Below are 21,405 nucleotides of genomic sequence, written 5' to 3'. Positions count from 1 at the left end.
TCATCATCACTCAGCTCAAAAGTCGCCTTGGCAGACAGGCCTTCCCTGACCAGCCTATCTACTGTGGCCCCAGCCCTCCCCCCACACTCTGCTTTATCAGCATCACAGCCCTTCATGTGAGCTGATGTTATCTTCTTTGACTGTTAATTCACTTGTGCATTGCCTGTTTCTGATACCAGATTGTAACCCTCTGAGAGCAGGAACCCTACTGATTAGTCTCACTGTGGTGTTCTCAGTGCCTGGCAGGTGGTAGGTGTACACTAAATTTTTTTTTTTTTTTTTTTTGGCCACTTTGTGCAACTTGTGGGATCTCAATTCCCTGACCAGGGACTGAACCCAGGCCACTGCAGTGAAAGCCTGGAATCCTAACCACTAGACCACCAGGGAACTCTCCCCTAATTTTTTTTTTTTTAAATAAATGAATGAGTGATGAATGATATAGATTAGGGACTGCACACATTTAAGTGAGATGACTACAAAATGCTTTTAGAAATCAGTTTAGATTAGAGTTTTTTAACTCCGATGCCTGTAGGAGCAAGACCAGAAGCATAAAGAAGTGAAGGAAGCAATTGCTAAGAGGATGAATGAACTAAAAAAAAAATTAAAAAATTAAAAATTTTAAAAACTTTAAAAAAATTTTTTTAAAAATCATTAAAAAAAAGAGGATGGATGGTAAGACAGACCCAGGCCTGGCGGTGAGATAGGGGGTGGTGGAGGCTGTAGCAACCCCACCTGAGTGCCCTGACTAAACGCGGGGCAGCTATCTCCAGCTGCCGTGGCCACAGGAGAACACGGGTCCACTGTTGCCAGATCGCCTGATTATTCAAGAGAATCCAGAAATCTGAGTTTTTAACAGACAATTTCCAACTTTTTAAATGCCAGCAACAGATAAAATTTTTTAAAAGCAAAACCATCAGCATAACTCTACACACATCTAGACAGGGTCTGCAGGTCACGGGTCTGAGATGTGGTTTGGATCCACTGTCCTAAGATGTCCTTGGGGCCTGGGAGCCAGCCTGACTCCTCTGTCTTCCCAAGCCCAACCAGCCTGGGCACAGTAGGTCACTGAGTTAGAGGGTCCCTCTCCAGCCAGGCTGAATTCTGCCTTGGCCTGGGGTCACATTCAGGAGGTCTATCGTAGGGATGAAGGCAAGTGAGCATGCGGAGCGAAGGGCTGTGTGGCCAGGCCTCTGACAGCTCACCTTGAACCTCTCTGAGGCCGACCTGGACATTGCGAGGCCTTTGACTGTGAAGGGTAGTAAGACCACTGACAGCCGCATCGGATTCAGAGTGGCCACGGTGGTGAAGGCCTGGAAGAGGCGGAGAGGAAGCAGTGAGTGTCGCAGCCCCATCCTGCTCCCCCCACCCCCTGAGACCCCATCCCTGAGCCTCAAGCCACAGAGCCAGACCCTGCAGCTTCCAACAAGCAGGTCCTTCATATGGCGGATGCCAAGCTGGTATTTCGGGGAGACTGGGAAAAGGGGGGGAAAGAGCAGTCATCGTAAAGTCGCTGAGTGAAGGCCTGGTCGCTCTTGTAGCTTAGCTACTGGGTAATTCGGTAACTCGGACAGGTCACCCTCACCACAAGCTCCGTGTCCCCATTGGCATAATGCCCCAAATCCTAAAGGTGGTACAGGAATAGTTGGGAAGCCCTGAAAAGTTACATGTGAGAGAGCTTTGTCTACTGGAGACGTAGCTTTGTACTCTTATTGTTGTTAAAATCGTATCTATTCTTATTTGCCTTAGATGCTCTTTTCTTTTCTAATATTTAAAATCTCCCCACGCAAAAAACAGAAATGTAGATCAATGGAACAGGATAGAAAGTCCAAAGATAAACCCACACACCTACGGTCAGCTAATCTATAAAAAAGGAGGCAAGAATATACAATGGAGAAAAGACAGTTTTCAATAAGTGGTGCTGGGAAAATTGGACAGCTATACGTAATTAGAACACTCTAACACCATACACAAAAATAAACTCAAAATGGATTAAAGACCTAAATGTAAGGCCAGACACTATCGAACTCTTAGAGGAAAACTTAGGCAGAACACTCTTTGACATAAATCCCAGCATTATCTTTTTTGATCCACCTCCTACAGTAATGAAAATAAAAACAAAAATAAACAAATGGGACCTAATGAAACTTCAAAGCTTTTGCATAGCAATGGAAACCATAAACAAGACGAAAAGACAACCCACAGAATGGGAGAAAATATTTGCAAACAAATCAGCTGACAAGGGATTAATCTCCAAAATATACAAACAGCTCATGCAGCTCAATATCAAAAAACCAAATAACCCAAACAAAAAATGGGCAGAAGATCTAAATAGACATTTCTCCAAAGAAGACATACAGATGGACAAAAAGCACATGAAAAATGCTCAGCATCACTAACTATTAGAGAAATGCAAATCAAAACTACAGTGAGGTATCACCAGTCAGAATGGCCGTCATCAAAAAATCTACAAACAATAAATGCTGGAGAGGATGTGGAGAAAAGGTAACCCTCCTACACTGTTGGTGGGAATGTAAATTGGTACAACCATGATGGAGAACAGTATGGAGGCTCCTTAGAAAACTAAATATAGAACGATGATATGATCCAGCAATCCCACTCCTGGGCATATATCCAGAGAAAATCATAATTCGAAAAGATACATGCACCCCAGTGTTCATGGAAGCAACCTAAATGTCCATCGACAGATGAATGGATAAAGAGATATGGCACATATATACAATGGAATATTACTCAGTCATAAAAAAGAATGAAGTAATGCCATTTGCAGGAACATGGATATTATCATACTAAGTGAAGTAAGTCAGACAGAGAAAGACAAATATATGATATCACTTATATGTGGAATCTAATAAAAAATGATACAAATGAACTTATTTACAAAGCAGAAAGAGACTCACCAATCTTGAAATCAAACTTATGGTCCCCAAAGGGGAAACAAGGGGGGAAATGATAAATTAGGAGATTGGGATTAACATATACACCCTGCTATGTATAAAACAGATAACTAACAAGGACCAACTGTATAGCACAGGGAACTCTACTCAATATTCTGTAATAACCTATATGGGAAAAGAACCTGAAAAAAAATGGATATCTATATCTATATCTGAGTCACTTTGCTGTACACCAGAAACTAACACAACATTGTAAATCAACTACATTCCAGTAAAAATTTTAAAAGAAAAATAAAAAAAAATCTTCCTAAGCATCAAGCCTAATCCATGCCTCACCCTCTCAGGAGACCTCCTCTGACTACGGCAAACCACCTTCGGCTCTCAGGATCCCAGAATGTGACCTCCTGGAGGTACCCTGGGGACCTTCCAATTCATGCCGTTCATGGCCCATCTCCACCCACTTCTGGGTCCAGCTTAATCTCAGTTCCAATGGAGCAGGAACGCTTTGGTCTAGCCTGGCATGGTGTGAGTGCAGTGTGACCCTAAAGTTCCACTGAGTTCCCTTACACAGCCTGCCGTCCACCCACCAACTCGCCGGGGTGTTTCCCTGGTGTGTGCCGGGGCCTAGCAGAGGTGAATGCCGTCTGGAGTGCAGAGGAGCCCTTGGTGGCAGACTCTCAAATGCTCCCCCCCTTACTTCAGTTGTGGTCTCCTGGCCTCCCTGGCTGGCTTCCAACCTCTCTAAGAGCAGCACTCTGTCCTATTCTCAAAGAATTGGATTCCTAACCTTGAAAGGCAGCTGCTGCTTCCCAAGGCCAGGGTCAGACCACAAAAGAAAAGACAGAAGAAGCTAGACTTTTGTATTTAAAATGCATTTTCATTTCCCTATTTTGGGATCAGAGGAACTCCCCACTTTAGGATTTTCAATCTCAGCGTCGTCCTCATGTTAACCACAAATTTCACCTCCCCTGCACCCCCAGATGACTGTTTCCCCTGCCCCACAGCTGCTATGCAAGGGATATCAGTTCCTCAGATGGACTGAGAAGGAAGAAAGCTCGAGACCCTAAAAGTCTGGAAGATCAAGATCAATTTGTATTATTCATTTGCAAAATCTTCAGACCTTTCAGCGGCCTAGACTAGAAAAGGACACATGAGAAACCTCCCTGTCAATATGGGGGAGGAAACAAAGTACCCCAAACACTCACTACTGAAGCTGTGAGTTTCAGCTGTAAGCCTGTGTGGACGAGGAACGTCACTACTGAGGCCATGGAGGAGGCTGTGAACAAGGTGATAGTGGTCAGGCTCAGGATAAACCCACACTTCTCCAAGAGCTCCATTTCCTTTCTTCTGAGATCTGGAATTCATCACAAGAACATTCTCCCAAGAGCATAGAGCAAGCCCCGGAACATGAAAGAAATCCCCAGAAGGTGAGAGGCTTGGCCTGCCATGACATTCCCAGGCTCTGAGCAGAAAGCCAGAGTTTCTGTACCTTTAATGATTTTTTAAAATTGTTTCTCCCAGGTGTACATTTATTTTTTTAAGATTTTTTTTTAAGACTGTTTTTTGTTGTTTTTTTTTTTTTGTGGTACGCGGGCCTCTCACTGTTGTGGCCTCTCCCGTTGCGGAGCACAGGCTCCTGACGCGCAGGCTCAGCGGCCATGGCTCACGGGCCCAGCCACTCTGCGGCATGTGGGATCCTCCCGGACTGGGGCACGAACCCGTGTCCCCTGCATCAGCAGGCAGACTCTCAACCACTGCACCACCAGGGAAGCCCAACACTAACAGTTTTTAAAGGCTCAGCCTGGGGTACATCCTGGGAACTGGAGGACATCAGGTTAAGGTTAAAAGGACATCACTTCTTAGGGATTCAGGTTGGTAATTCCAAAAGACATTAATGAATCGATTCCTCAAAACTTTTGTGACTTGGAATGTCAGCTTTTATACACCGAACTAGGCAGTATATGTTGGGGAGGTAGCGAGTGGGCCAAAGAGTCTATAGCAAAAAAGAGAAAGGAGGAGGAGAAAAAGCCTCAGCTCCTGCCAAGAAATGCAGTTAGTAGTATTAGAAGTAGTAGAATGAATGGAATAGACTAGACTAGAATAGAAGACTATAAGCTGCTCTCTGGAATGTGGCTGTTAGTAGTAGTAGCAGTAGTATAGAAAAATATAACTTTTATTGGGCACAGTCTATGTGTGCAGATATTTATTGACATTGTCACACCAACCATATAAAGCAGGTATAATCATTCCAGCTTTACAGGTGGAGAAGCTGAGGCTCAGAGTGGCAAAGTAACTTGTCCAGGGTCACACAGCTAGTAACAGGAGAGCTGTGAACCTGGTGTGTCTGTCTCTACTCTCCCACCCTGCCTCAAGCCTTCCTGCCTGGAGAAGGCATGGCGAGCCCACCTGCCACATGCACATGTAGCCTCTTCTGGGTGCCTGGAGAGGTGACACCTGTGTCCATGGGCTTATTGTCTTATAGGCCATCAGCTTCTTCACCAGCGACATACACTGCCTGTTTGAAGGGGTGTACTATGGGCCCCTGGCCTTGCTCACCTGCTTACAGCTGATAGCCTGCAGCATCACCTCCTGCCTCACTCTTGGACCCACAGCGCTCATTGTCGTGCTTTGCTCTGTCCTGAGTTTACCACTGGAGGTAATGTCTTCCTTTGCCACCCATTTGATGTTGGACATTCCCTGGAACTCCTAGGGCTCTGGAATCCAGGGTACTTCTCAGTGGGAATGTTGACTCTTGTTGACTGCTCATTCCACTGCAGGTGAAATTCAGCTTCAATTCCTACCTCAAATGGTTCTCTGGCCACAGTGCTGGCCTCATAAATGGAGGTGAATCACTACGAGGTGAGGTCTACCTCGTAGGTTTCTGTGATGGTTATCTGCTTCACAGACTTTCCTCAGTAGCCATCCTCTGTGTAAGATTTTGGTTCCTTCTTTTCTACCCAGAATGTGCTGATATAATAAAACAGATAACATTTAACATTGCCACAGTATAATGGGGGAAAGGAAGCAAATTTGCTGCCCACGATTCAGCTGAAATAAAGTTGGGCAAAACAGGAAGTGACTCTTGGATTTGTGTGCTCTGAATTATTGAAATGGAGTGTTTTCCTCCCTTAGCTCAGGTATTCTGATCAAAAGGTGATTGTAGTCCTCCTGTACAGCACAGAGAACTATATATTCAATATCCTATGACAAACCATAATGGAAAAGAATATGAAAAAGAATATACATATATATCTATAACTGAGTCACTTTGCTGTGCAGAGAAATTAACACAGCATTGTAAGTCAACTGTACTTCAATAAAATTTTTTTGAAAAAAGGTGATTGTAATTGGTAGAGAGTTTAGGGCTCCCAGAGGCAGAGGAGTCGTATTTCTGTTTAGTTAGTCATGGCTTAGCTTGGGACCCAGAAGAGAACGCCTCCCACCCCCCACCCCAGGATGTGTGAGGCAGGTGCCCAAGGCATGATGGCGTGGAGAGGCTTCCATTGGAACCCTTCAGTAGAGACCCGGAACTGAGAGTCACAATGGGTTCAAACAGTGCAGGATTAGACCCAGGTATTCAGTCCACAACTGGAGTTTACCTTTGGAAGTACTCTTAGTTGCCACACTAATGCCAGGCCACACTTTCCTGCCCTTATAAAAGATGCTCTTGCTGCATCCCGACTGCAGATATTCCTGGCCAGAAAGGTTGTGAAGATACAGAATCGTGCATCTGAGGTCAGCGACCAGCACACCCGCGTGACCAGTGAAGTTCTCACATGCATTAAGTTAATTAAAATGTACACCTGGGGCTTCCCCAGTGGCGCAGTGGTTGAGAGTCCACCTGCTGATGCAGGGGACACGGGTTTGTGCCCAGGTCCAGAAAGATCCCACATGCCGCGGAGCGGCTGGGCCCGTGAGCCATGGCCGCTGAGCCTGCGCGTCCGGAGCCTGTGCTCCGCAACGGGAGAGGCCACCACAGTGAGAGGCCCGCGTATGGCAAAATAAAAAAAAAAACTGTTAGTGTTGAGGGACATAACTTGGTAGAGACACTCTGGAGGGCAATTTAACAGTATCTTTTAAAATTAATGATTGCACAAACCCCATGACCTGCCAGTTTCATTTCTCTGTTGAGAAACATTCTCCTGTGCTGGAGGAAGCACATATACAAGGATGTTCATTGCAGCACTGCTTATCGCAGCAAACCCAGAAACACCCTAAATGTCCATTGTTGGGGAAAGGTTAAAGCGTCCAAGAAGTATTGGATAATATTGATGTAAAAATCTCACCCCAAAATCTATATTCTACATTTTCTATTGGTAAAACCAGGTTGCAGAACACTATGTAAAATGCAGTATCATTTATGGAAAAACACGCACACAAATACAATATGTTTTCTATGGGTAACTTGCATGTGTACCTAAATGTACTTTAAAAAGTTTGGAAGGTGATGGTAGTCACCTCCAGGCGTAAGGGGGGTGATGAGGTGTAGGGGGTCATCTATACTATTTTATTTTTTTTCCAAGAAGAATGTATTCAGGTGTTTTCAAAATTAATTTTAATATAAAATTTATGGGAGGGCTTCCCTGGTGGCTTAGTGGTTGAGAGTCCGCCTGCCGATGCAGGGGATGCGGGTTCGTGCCCTAGTCTGGGAAGATCCCACATGCCGCGGAGCAGTTGGGCCTGTGAGCCATGGCCGCTGAGCCTGCGCGTCTGGAGCCTGTGCTCCGCAATGGGAGAGGCCACAGCAGTGAGAGGCGCGCGTACTGCAAAAAAAAAAAAAATTTATGGGGGCAGCTCTCTAGAAATCCTCATATGAGCAACTACTTCCATCTCCAGTTCCAAATGGGTCATGTTGTTTTCTGCTTCTGTGAAGATGTTTGGGGAAATTGGGCCTCACATACAGTAGGGACCTAGAACAGAGGCAAACAGAAAAGGAGCCAGGGTTGGCCTCGGTGCAGAAAGTCTCCTCAGCGAGGCAAGTGAGGGCACTGGTTCAGAGCCTGGAATTTGCAGCCAGGCTCTGCTGCTTACCAATCATGTGACTTGTACAAGTTTCATACCCTTTCCTGGCCTCAGTTTCCACCTCTGTGACAATGCGAACAATAAAGGAAACTACCGCATAAGAGGGTCGTCAGAGGACCAACTGAGCTAAGTAAAGCCCCTGGGACAATGGCTCAGAGGAAGTTAGCAGTTTCTGTATGACTCTGCTGAGATGAACAGGGAGAAGGGCTGCTGTGAGTCCTTTAACTCCAGTCAAGTGCAGGAGGACAGCCTCCTGCTTAAGCCCTAACAGAAATTAATGATACCATTTAACACATGAATCACCGGCTCCCTTCCACATACTTTACATGTAAATACTAACTCATTTTATCCTATGAGACAACAATTCTATAAGACTGGCCCTATTATTATCCCACAGCTCCAGAGCGGCTGAACAAGTTGCCTAAGATCACAGAACTAATAAAATGGTGAAGAATAACAATAATGATGATAACAATAAATATCTTACATTTGTAAGCATTTGAATTAGAAAAATCATCTACTTGGTGGCAATGGTTAATACAGCAGACATTATTTTGGACATTGTCCTGTGTAATTTGGATTCTGGGCTTTTCCAGGGATAGAGTAGTGAATCTGAAATGGTTCGTGTCTTTGAAGGGGGCTCATTTGAGTGGAACAGCCAGATTTGTGCTTGGTGGGGAGTGGGGGCAGAGGGTGGGATCTAGAGACACTATCATGAAGGAGAGGACGTCTCAGCTGGGCCTTGAAGGATGAACAGAACTTTAAAAGGGCAGGGGCAGTGATGTGAGCAAAGCTGCCAGGGGATGGACATGTCTGGTCTATCTAGGGACTGTAGGTTTAGCCCCACCAGGCTGGGAGGGTGGAAGCCAACCTAGGACTAGAGGAGGGGACACAGAAGGAGATGAGGCTGCAAAGTTGCTGATGCCAGATCACAAAGGAGTTTGGCTTGAGGGTAAAGAGCCAAAGCAGTCCTGAGTTTTCCAAAAATTAAAATGTGTGTTTCAATATAAAAGTAATCCATGCTCTTCAAGGAAATTGGTAAGCAGAAGAAAAATAGGGAAAGTAAAATTAAATATAGAAAATTCCAATATCCCCCCCATGAGTCTGGGCCACAGTTGGTCATATCTTTCTTCAATCTCTGCCATTGTTTGTCTGTGTTATGCTGTAAGGGAGCCCCAGACAATAACAATAACCAGGCCTGTAAGTATTCCTCCTCTGCAGATAAGAAAATTAATACTGAGAGGGTTTATCTCTGCTCGCTTTTCCCTAGATTTCCCTGAGCTACCAAGTCCTCCCATACCTTCTTCCCCAGGTTGTCTTGAGGGGATATGCTTTATGTTGTGCCTCTACTCAGGATTTGTGCCTTTTGGTTCACTGCTGTATCCCCAGGGCCTAGAACAGGGCCTGGCCCAGAGTAGGCCTCAGGAACTATTTGTTGAATGGATGGATAAATCCTCTCTAAGGTTCTGAATACAACTGGCATCCCCCTGGGTTGTTGTTGAACTGCTCTTACGACCCCAGAGGCAATTGTTGATGGTTATCAACATTCACCCTGGGAATGATTTCCTTTCTCTTTCTTCCTTCTCTCCTAACTCCCTCTTCTCCCTCCCTTGGCCTCCAGGAAAGTGATGTCTCCAGGAGAAGGAGGAAATTACCAACTCACCTCCACATGCAGCCTCATCACTTACCTCTCCCATGGTGATGTGTGTTAAAGACTTCAATTGTATCAGCTTCTCAAAGGCAAAGGGGAAGACAGCTGTACGAAACCTGTTGCCAGTGTGCTGGTTGATGACCCAGCATAAGCACATGCTCAGAGACTTCAGACACTCGGTGAGAAAAAGGGGAAAGCAAAGCCCTACTCCATAGGGAATGTTCCCCAACCATTCTTCAGTATATTCCAGGATCTTTGGTATAACCAGCATCTGAAGGGAAAAAGGAGTTTGGATCATTCAGACTTCCCAAGCCTGCTTTCAGGCAACACCAACCCAATATGCACCATGTGTGAGGTCCTCAAGTCAAGGGAGGGGGCTTATTGAACCGTCACAACTAACTCAGTCCTAATCCTGCACTCCAGAAGGTTGCAGTCCAGTCAGAGGAGGCTTAGGAGTTCAACTGACACAGATCAGAATCCCAGCTCCACCACCTCATAGCTGGTCCTAAAACCAAGCAGGATCCTGTGGGACTCCTGGACACAGAAGCCTTTCTGTGTCCCCCGTTTCTTGTTTGTAGGAAATAGGCTTCAGCCTCCATGACCTTCCCTGAGTTCCAAAGGGCGAGTTCAAACAGTTGCTAATCAGGGAAGGGAGGGGATGTGGAGACAAGGGAGGAACAGCCAAGAAACAATAGTGCAGCCTTGGGGCACGGTCCTTGTTCTGCCTCAAGGGATACACACAACAATATCTTTGAGCTCTTCTGCAGAACTAAAACCCCCAATAAATGGAAGATGTTAACTACTTGATGAAGCATTCTTCATTCCAGAGAGAAGGTCACCGTTTGACAACCTTGAGAACCACAGGAGCTCATCAGGATACCGCCTGAGGCCAGATTAAAGGAATGCAGGCCCTGCACAAACCCTGATCCTTGTCAGCAACCTCGCCCTTGAACCATTGCTATAAAACTCCTCACCAAATCCCCCCCAAAAGGGACACCCAGTTTTGAGGGCATTAGCCCACTGTGTCCCCCTTTGCCTGGCAAAGCAATAAAGCTCTTCTTTTCTACTTCTCCCAAAATTCTGTCTCCGAGATTCAATTTGGCACTGGTGCACGGAGGCAGTTTCAGCATCAGTCCCGACAGGAAACAAAGGACAAAAACAAATGGGGTAGTTCAGGAGTTAATAACAAGACTATTTACAAAGGTGTGGGCAGAACTGAGGAAATTCAACAGGGATGGAGAAGCACCCTGGCGCTAGCAACAGCAGGGAACTAAGGAGAGGAGACAGGGTGAGGTTACTGAAACCCAAAAGGAGAAGGTCATACAGAAAGGCCCCCTCATTTTCGGATCTGGTCGCCAACGTCCAGTGACAGGAAGGGAGGCAGTCAGAGCAATAAATATCTTGCCCTCACTTTCTCCTTCCCTCCAGCCTCCCGTTAGAATCTCCCACTGGTCCAATCCAACCAGAAGCCAGAAGCAGGGGGACCCCATTGATGTGATCCATAAAGGTGCAGAGGGCGTTGCAGAGAAAGGTGGAGAGTGGATCTGGAGGGACAAATGGAGAATATGCAGCACACTAACTGTCACCCAAGTCACTTATCTCTGTGTCAGCTGTTGCTTCCTCCTAACTTACCTCCATCCTTCCCTGAGCTGATAACAGCGCCTCAGTTTTCTTCTGGGGAGACTCTCGCCTGCCCCAATGCACGCAGTCTAGGCTGGATTGTCAATCAAAATGCTCCACTGTTGGCCAACAGGTGAGCACGTGACCCCAGCTGGGACAGCCAGACTCACTGTCTGCAGTGAGAATCTTGGGCTGAGGAGCTGATAAGAAATAGTGAGCCCATTCATCCCAACCATGGTACATGGAGGAGACCTACATGCCCAGAGCTGCTCAGCCATTTCTCAAAGCAGCTCGTGTATACTGAGCCGGGCCGAGTTCTAAGTGTTTTATATGCTTAACTCATTTAATGTCATCCTATGAGGCAGGTAATTTCGGGCTCTCCATTTCACATGTGAGGGTTTCTATGAGGACTACGGCTGAGAGTGTCATGGGGTTCACGAGGAAACCAAGGCACAGAGGAGGTAAGCAAATTGCCCAAAGTCACCCAGAAATTAAGTGGCAGAACTAAGGTTAGAACCCAAGCAGTGGCTGCAGAATTCACACTTCTAACTACTACTAGCTCCACTGTCCCCAGAAAGTCTTCATTTTCTGAGCAGCAGCTGAGAGACAAAGGCATCCCCAATTCTTGGCATGGATTTCAACATGCTAACCTCCAAGGCCTGGAGTCCCGAAACCTCCCCAAGCCTGCCACTTACTGGCCCCAGAACACTCGCGGCAAAGAAGCAGCAGTCCTGGAATCTCAGCATCACTCGAAGCATTGAAGCTTTGTCAATTCCATGCCTTGAGACCTCTTCTTCCCAAAGGAGACGAAGCCTTGAAAAGAGGAAAATTGAGGCAAATGAAATCTCTTTGTATGTGTCACCCAATTGTCCTAGTTCTTGCTAGTCTAGGGTCTTGGTCACAGAAATAATCAAACATAACACAAATAGAGAGAACAGTATAGGGTATCTCCCCAGATATGCATTCCCCAGCTTTAAGAATTATCAACATTTGACATTTTTATTTCATCTCTCCTCCCCTCCACTGTTTTCTTTTTTTGCTAGAATATTTTAAGCAAATCCAAGAGATATCATTTCATCTATAAATGCTTCAGTGTGTATCTCTTCCAGATAAAGCCTTAAAAAACCTCATAGTAACCATAATAACAATAGTTATGAATTAATAACTATTCATTATTAGTAACTATTAATTAATAGTTATATATTAATAACATAGTAAGAATAATTCCTTAATGGCATTTAATCCAACTTTCTCTAATTATTTCAAAAATATGTTCTTACAGTTGGTTTGCCTAAATCAAGATCCAAATAGGGTCCACTCATTGCAGTTAAAAGACAAATCTGATAGGCCTCTTGCATCTCACTTTAATCTGTAACAGTTACCCTTCCTCTGCATTTTCTGCCATTTACTTGTCAAAGAAACTGAGTTATTTATCCTGTAGAGTTTTCCACATTCTGGATTTGACTGATTGCATCCCTGTGGGTCTGTCTAACATAAATTTCTATTCCCTGTATTTCCTATTAAACTGCTAGTTAGATCTAGAGGCTTAATAAAATTCAGAATTCAAGTCAGCTGGCAAAAATACTTAACAGGTGATGTAGTGTATGTCCTTTTGCATCACATCAGAAGACGTACAACGTCTGCTGTCCCACTTTTAGTTATGTTAAGCTTGATCAGTGAGTTAAGGTGTGTCAGCCTGATTCATTCATTGCCCAGTTCCCCATCACTGATGATCGTTGCCTACATCCACTTCCAACAACACTGGCAAAATGGTGATTTGTCTAATTCTGTCATTCCTTTTCTATTTAGTAGCTCAAATTTCTTCTGTAAAAAGTAACTTTCCCTCATCAACTATTTTGTTACCCTGAAATACAGTAGGTTGAGGAAACCGCCTAAGGCTTTGAATAATGTCACTCTTCCATTTTATATGCAAATTAAGATTCATAAAACCCAGAAGTCTGACCTCCAAAAAGTGCCCTCATTTATTTCAAAGTCCCCAAAAGGGTGCCCCAGTGTTGGATCATCCAACCAAAAGTGTATCCTTATTTTGACATCCCAAGCTAATGATGCCTGGGAGGTTTTTGCTACACCCGCCAAACAGAAACACCAAAAACATTTCATTTGGGTTTCAAAACATTTCATTTTTTTCCAGAAAAGCATCAAAGAGCTTACCGTGAAAAAAATTAAAATTATGTTGACTTTCTTACACTTCTTTTTTATTTTGAATTATATTTGAGGCAGGAACAGGGGACTGGACAATAGTCATTGTGATATTCAAGGCTTCCAGCGTCTTAATCTGGCCCTTGGATGCCTCCCATGCATCTGCACTGCAATCTGTCAGCTGCAGGCACTGTGCTGGCATCGGCCCTTGGACTTCCTGGCTCCTGCGCCCCTATGTCCGGTTCCACTGTCTGGAAAGCGGTCACCACTGCCCATGATGAGAACATCAAGGACTACGCCAAGGGACTCCAGATGCTCCCGGAAGGTGCTACTCCTTAGACTGCGAGAGCACGGTGGACAGAACAGCCTCCCTTGTTTGGCCACCCTTTGCTGCCAGGGCCTGGTAGCAGCACTGTTTTTGCATGTTCTCAAACAGCTCTGTCAGCATCTGGGTCTCATTCTCTGCCCAGAATCTCACCAAGTCTCTCATGGCAAGCAGTTCTAGCCCTTTCTACTCTTTACCCTCCAGCCATGCATACTCGTGCCTAGCCTAAAACCAGAAGGGAACCAATACCATGAAAATCTTTCTGTCCTACTTTCTTTCACCTGCAATCAAAACTCCAGACCTCTTCTTTCTTCCTGAGTAATGAAAACTACACCATCCCATGTCCACCTATGTGGACCAGATAACTTGAACAGCCTGGGCCCTAGCTCAACAAAGCAAAAATGTCCCCCCGGACACCTGTCTGTGTTGGAGGCTTCTATTGCTTGTAGATGATATTACTCAGGACAGACCGTGGAGCCACATCTCCTCATTCCAGCCCTAACCCCACACATAACACAATCCACAGAGACAACAAGCTCTAGAGTTGTTTCTATTGATACTTTGACTAAACAAATCCAAGTTTTCTGTAGCCTGCCCACAGCTCTCCTAGCAACTCTATCAATTTCTGGCCATGATTATTAGACTTAGATTCAAGAGACTTGGTTTCAAATTTCACCTCCTCCATTCATTAGCTATGTGATTCAGGGAACATCATTTCATTTCTCTTCATCCTGGTTCTTCACTTGTAAGTTGGGGAAAATAATATCTGCCCTGCTTATTTCATAACCCTATTGTGATGGTCAAAGAAGACAATGGATGGGGAAATGCTCTGTAATTGTAGAACAATAAAAATGTGAAGAATCATGAGGGTCCTAAGGATGAAGGTGATGGTGGTGCTAATGGTGATGCTGCCGAGAGCGGTGGCAGTGATGATGGTGACAGTTTGTCAGCATGTCCTTATAGAATCCAAAGCCCTTTTGAAGGATTAGGGAAGACACACCCCAGAACACCACCTGTTAAATGGAGAGCATATAGAAAGAAACCCCTCTAAAGGTATGAATGCATGGATAATTACCTTTCCAAAGAAACATCCAAAAAATGGAGTGATTGCAAAAGTGTTGGCAGTCAGGCCTTGTGAGTTATAGAATTCAAAAGGCAGCATCAGTGAACAGGAAGTGAAGGAAAGTAGATCAGGAGATCTTGGGCTTCCCTGGTGGCGCAGTGGTTGAGAGTCCGCCTGCCAATGCAGGGGATGCGGGTTCGTGCCCCGGTCTGGGAAGATCCCACATGCCACGGAGCGGCTGGGCCTGTGAGCCATGGCCACTGAACCTGCGCGTCGGGAGCCTGTGCTCCGCAACGGGAGAGGCCACAACAGTGACAGGCCCGCGTACCGCAAAAAAAAAAAAAAAAAATCAGGAGATCTTGTCCTCACAATGGTTAGGGAAGAACAAGCAAGCTAACATTTAACTGATTGCCTGTTATGCATCTGGCATTTTCCTACGTGCTTTACACTGAATCTATTACCTCTTGATTCTTACAACAATCCTATGAAGGACCATGAGTTTAATTTTTTATAATTTACTATTTTATATATAAAAACACAGGACCCTGAGAGGGTAAGTAACTCATCTGACATCATAGCTGGTAAAAGGTGAGATTCCGACCAGTATCTGACATTATCCAAAAGGTGCTCCCTGGAAACTTTTCTTTTTTTTTTCCCCGAGTAAGTCTGAGAAGCAATGGGTCAAAGTTTAACCAGTTTCTGTATTCTCAGTGTCTTCACTACACTGATTTTCTTTATAAATCTCTGAGACCTGGAGACAGCATGCAACAGTTCACAAGCTCCCTGACCACTGAATGCTCTTTTCAGGGAGGCTCTGAGGGGACCACCATTTCCTGGAACACATTTGGAAAATGCCATCTACACCTGGGGTATCTCATAAGCAGCTAGAGGTAGTAACAGGAGTACAGGACATTTCAAATCACTCATTTTCCCCCATATGACCTTCCTATCACCTTGTAAGGTGGGTGGTACAGGAAATTTAATCCCACAACTAGTTAGTGGTGGCTCAAGGATTAAGAACCTAGGCCACTCACCAAAATTTAATCATCAGTGACACAATTAAATACTTGATCCACAAAAAAAAGGCAAAAGGGACAAGAAGCAGTAATTTCTAACTTCTCAGAGTCCTGGGCCCCCAGGCAAACCTGATAAAAGATGTGAATTCTTGTTCCAAAAAAAGAGCTCTAGCCCATACATATAAAATATGTAAATTATTTCTTAACTCCAGATTAAGAACCTCCAGACTAGAGTGCGGCCTCATGCTACAAAGGAAGAACTGATATATTTTGGCTGTCTGGGGATGGACCACCCCTAAACACACACGTTTAAGCAACTCTGGTCACCATCCACCAAGACATGTCTTTAACCAACCCCACTGGCTTGGCCAACATGACTTTACCTTTGGGCATTTTGAGCTGAGGCCATGTACTGTCATCATGTACTGACAGCTGGTGTTCTCATCTAAGCGTTTCCGTAAACCTTGGATCATGACTGGGCTGAGCCATGACAGCGTTAGGTAAGAGAACAGGCCAGCATCATCCAGGGGCTTGGGCGCAGGAAACCTGGCAGAGAAGTCACAGGCAATGGTCTGGTCACACTAGGATGTAGGCGCCAGAGGTAGACAATTAAGTCAAGGGCAAGATTTGGAAGGGATGAGTGGTAACTATGTAAAAACCACAGTGTGGTCATTTGGATATACAAAAAAGGATTTTTTTTCATGACTATTATTTGTGATAGTTAAAAACTAGAAACAACAAAACACCCATCGATAGAGGAATGATTTAAAAAGAAAGAAAACCAGTATGGTACATCTTGTACCGTAGCGTAGAAAACAATGCAGAAGGGCCTAAAAATAGAGATGATCTACATGTAGAACATGGAAAGAGCTCTAAGAATATTAAGCAAGAAAAAAAAGCCACTTGCAGATGAAGACATTTATTTAGTATGTTTTTACTTATATAAAAAAGGAAAAAATAAGGGAAGGCAGACAAAACAATATATATATATCTATTTTACATACAATATATGTCAAATTGTATGACAATTTAAATCAAATCATTAATAGTGTTTGAAGTAGGGATTAGAATTGGCAAAGAAACAGGAAAAGAGATTCTCATTGTTTTAAGTTTTCTGTTTTACTTATATAACTTCCACAAAAACAATAAAAATGAAGAAAAGTAAATAAGAATGATAAGGTCATAATCTCTGGGAATGATTCACAAATACAGAAATAATGATTGGATTAGGGTGTTGAGATCGTGCGCAATTTCTACTTTTTTTTTTTTTTTTTGGCTGCACCTTGTGGCATGTGGGATCTAGTTCCCTGAGCAGGGATCCAACCCAAACCCCCTGCATTGGAAGTGTGGAGTCTTAACCGCTGGACCACCAGCGAAGTGCCAATTTCTACTTCTTTTTTCAAAATTGCCTTTAATGCTAAATAATTTAATATGAAGAAAATTCAATATTTTAAAAAACATTTGGGGAGAAAGACATGAAGCCAAAAATGCGAAACTCGTGGGATGTTCTTTGTTTTTGGCTATGGCCTCTTTTCTCCATGTTCTGGCCTTTTACATCCTCCCAGCCCGTCAGTAGCCATGGTTGTACATTCTGGGCAATGCTGGCCATGCCTTTGCCAGAGATGCTGGAGAGAGAAGGACTGATGGGAAGATGAGACATTGCAGCAGATGTATGGGGCCATCTGTGATCACAAGAATAGGGCCAGAACTGATGAGCTGGCGCCGATATTCCAAAGGCCCAGCAGAAACACTGTCACTCCAAGATAAGGCTGCCCAGGTTCTTCGTGCTGGTGGAGATAAGATGCATTCGGTGGGTAACAACCTAGGTAGTATTGATAGAAGCTCAGATTTAAAAAATAGGAATACCAGTGCAGTTTGTTTGACAGCTAAAATGTGGGAGGGAAGAGGGATCTGTAAATATGAAACAGGCTCCTGGTGATGAAACGCTGAGGAATCAGACTAGAAGTATCATGGTCCTGTCGATATATGATGCATAAATGAACGTGTGCGTGAATCTGTGGGGGGTCCTGAAACCATGGGTGTATAAATCAGAAAGTCATTTGGTGATGGTTACTTTAAACTATGGTTTGTTAGAGAAGGCTCCATGAATTTCTTAAACTCAAGTTTAAGGGTAACATCATAGGGCATGTTACCCTTAAACGGCCCTTTCAATGGCTGCCCATTTCTCTCAGAATGAAGACAAATGTACTTAATGTGGCCTGTGGGGTACACATGGTCTCCCAGTGCCTGCCCTCTGCCTGCAGCTCCATCTCGTGCCACACCCACTATCACACAGGACTCTCTAGAGACACTGACCTCCTTCTCAGTTCCTGGACACATACATCACTGTGTTCCTTCCACCGCAAGGCTGGGCCTTTGCACGTGCTGTTCCCTCTGCCCAGGTCATCCTTCCCTCACTCTTGCCTAGTAAATTCTTGTTCATCCTCCAGGTCTCAGCTTCAGTATCACTTGGAACCCATCACATTGTCGCTGTTCCCTTGTCCCTCACGCCCCATATTTCTTCACAGCACCTTCCTCAAGCAGCTGTAATCACATGTTTATCTTCGAGCCTACAAGCTTACTGTCATTCTTCCCAACATGAGGTTGGTGACGGGCAAGGATCCTGTCTGTCTCGCTCACTGTTATCACCCCACCATCTGGCACAGTGCCTGGCATGTGTAGGTGCTCAATGAATCCTTGTTGACTGAATGAATGAATGAAGGTGCTGGCTGTGCTTCCCTGATGTGCCTCAGGCTTCTCAGGAGGTGTCTGGCTGTGGTGGGTGACAGGACGGTGTTGGGACATGATTATGTAGCCTTTGGGAGGGGTCCAGGTGTGAGGCTCTGAGGACCACTGCCCTGGAGGGTACCAACCCTCAGCCCCCCTTCAGGACTCACTTTGGCTTCGGACGGAAAGGAATCATGGTTCTCCAGGCAGCATCGTACTTCCCCATCTCTGGTGCCTCAGGCTCCCTCACCTGCTGGCTCCAGGGGCTGTCTTCAAGAGAGAAAGTTTTCTTGGGAAAGATAAAACAAAAGGCCATCAGTTTCAGACTTCACAAATACTGTCCTGAGGGAGTGAGGGACCAGCCACCCAAGGAGGGTGGATCTTTCCACATCCAGCCTTCTAGAGAACGGCTGCCAGAGTCAGATAGAGAAAGACAAATACTGTATGATCTCACTTATATGTAGAATAAAAAAACATCTACCCAACCAACAGCGAAACAAAAAGCCTGATTGCTGGGTGCCAGAGCTGGGGGGTGGGGCGGGGAGGATAGGCAAAATGGGTGAAGGTGGTCAAAAGTACAAACATCCAGTTATAAGTCATGGGGATGTGATGCACAGCATGGTGACTATAGTTAATAACACAGCATTGCACATTTGAAAGCTGCTAAGAGAGTAGATCTTAAAATTCCTCACAAGAAAAAAAATATTTGAACTATGTGTGGTGATGGATACTGTGGTGACCCTTTCATAATATATACAAACAGCAAATCATTACGTTGTACCTCTGAAACTAATATGATGTTTTATGCCAATTATATCTCAATAAAAATAAATAAAAGAAAGGTTACCAGGCAGGGAATAAGCAATGGGCTGAGAGTTAGAACAACCAGGTCCCAGCTCTGGCTCTGCTCCACATCGGCTGGGTGACTCTGAGGGGGTGTCACTCCACCTCCCTGGGCTTTTATCTGTCGATAAACACTGTAGACAAGAAGAAAGGGCGCTATTTTTAGTCATCCACAGAATGCAAGACCAAGTCGCCCTCTGAGGGTAAACTACTAAAAAGTAATCAAGAAGTAAAAAAGTTAATCTGAAGACATTACATGTTACCCTTTTCACAAAGTGGGAAACAACTAAAATGAAAAAGATATATCATTTCTAGGACTTCATATAGAATAAATAACACTCTCTTGCACAGCAAGGGATCTATGGGAAGAGATTCAGAATAGTGGTTACTTCAGGCAGGGAGAGTTGGGAAATGGGATGGGTGGAAGACCAGTAGCTGGATGTGATTGTTAGGGTAGGAGCTGGTGAGTTGGTGATGAGTTTATTGGTACTTATTATATTATTATAGGTAAATACATAGATAAATAGGTGTGTGATAGAGAGACAGACAGAGAGATAGAGAGGGATAGTGGCAGACAGATGTATGAGCCATGAATGTGTATCATGACCAAGGATTATGATTCATCTAATTGTGGAAGCCTGAGTTCCATTAAAAAAAAAAATCAAAGTTGAATATATATAGGACAAAATTCTTTGACCTAGTTTATGACCATTGAGAATATCCTGTCAACTCAGTTTCCTGGTGTTTTGATGCAAAGGAGATCTACTTACATAGCTTAAGTCCTGAAACCATGTCATCATCTATATCCAAGCCGAGATTCACAAGGTCACCAGAAGACCTGGGGACCCAGTATATCTTCCTTCTGGTCATTTTCAGGTGTCCTGTCAATTCTTTGTTTCCCAGAATCAGAGAATCTGAAAAGGCAACGGGTAGGAGCAGATTAGATAGAGCCCTAAGCAGCCAGGAGAGGGGGGCTATCACGCAGCAGCGAGTATGCTGGGGGCTGTTGTCACAGCACCTGCTCTTCCTTCGGCTCGGAATGGGCTTGGGTCCCTCTCTTTAAACATCTACTTGGGTCTCAGCCCAAGATCACCTAGGGAAACCTCAAACCACCCATTCCCAACCCACATCCTTGGGCCAGGTCAATCTTTAATATATTCAAGGCCTGCTCCTAAAACCATGCTTCTTCTTTTATCCCAGTTTGTAATTGTCCATTTAGGTGAATCACTGATTTTTTAGAGTTCATTTCCTGCACTAAACAGAGATCCTCACGAGGGCAGAGACATGTCTACTTTGCTCACTATTAAATCTCTGGGGCCTAGGGATTTCCTAGGAGGAGAGCATGCGCTCAATAAATAAGTGGTGAATGGATGAATAAATAAATGAAAGAAATGTGATTTTGCCATTCTCTGACTTGGTTTTCACAGACTCAAGGGAGTGGATCTGGGCACAATTTAGGAATTTTAAATAACTAAAAAATATATTAATTTGCTTTTCATTTTGCCTTTGTGAATATCTGATTCACTCCCAGGAGCGGGGTGGTAATTAGTAATATTTCTGAAGGAATAGAAAGAGAAAGAAAATGTACAACAGGGTTGGCATCGTGGGGTATGATGGGTGTCTCACAGGGCCCCGTACTCAGAAGGGCTCCAGGCTTGGTTTAATGCTCTGCCCGTCGCCATCATGAAATTCTTCATAATTTGAACAAGGAGTCCCACAATTTCATTTTGTACTGGGTCCTGCAAATTATGTAGTCAGTCCTGGTGTTCAGATACAGCTTTTGACACTCAAGTATTGGATTCTGCTTCAAGTAAACAGACCTAAAGACTAGCCTATTCTCTTGGGAGAAGATTCTCTAAATTCCTTTATTCCATTCCTTCCCATCTCACTTCCTTTTAGCAAATCACACCCAAATCTGGTGAACTCAGTTTCCGGAATTCTCCTATAGAGCCTACAAGATAGACTCCTGGGCTTCCCTGGTGGCGCAGTGGTTGAGAGTCCGCCTCCCAATGCAGGGGACACGGGTTCATGCCCCGGTCTGGGAAGATCCCACATGCCGCGGA

The 21,405-nt window shown here is 44.5% G+C and overlaps 1 pseudogene across 1 annotated transcript in view; it reads right to left on the bottom strand.

Annotated features, from left to right (window-relative positions):
- LOC307178433 (ATP-binding cassette sub-family C member 12-like) overlaps positions 1-20,212 on the bottom strand; it is a 154,783-nt pseudogene extending 134,571 nt beyond the window's left edge. Inside the window, exons 1-7 of the transcript in view lie at positions 20,113-20,212; positions 18,670-18,788; positions 16,156-16,318; positions 11,904-12,021; positions 9,601-9,859; positions 4,121-4,269; positions 1,203-1,310 (exon numbers count right to left, since the gene is read on the bottom strand). The product of the transcript in view is annotated as an ATP-binding cassette sub-family C member 12-like (transcript). The remainder of the gene's footprint in view (positions 1-1,202; positions 1,311-4,120; positions 4,270-9,600; positions 9,860-11,903; positions 12,022-16,155; positions 16,319-18,669; positions 18,789-20,112) is intronic.
- Positions 20,213-21,405: the final 1,193 nt, after the last annotated feature.

The sequence above is a fragment of the Stenella coeruleoalba genome (assembly GCF_951394435.1).
Source record: "Stenella coeruleoalba genome assembly, chromosome: 20".
NCBI classification, from domain to species: domain Eukaryota; kingdom Metazoa; phylum Chordata; class Mammalia; order Artiodactyla; family Delphinidae; genus Stenella; species Stenella coeruleoalba.
The sequence above is the reverse complement of the archived record's forward strand: the minus strand, read 5'-3'. Positions and strand labels throughout refer to the sequence as shown.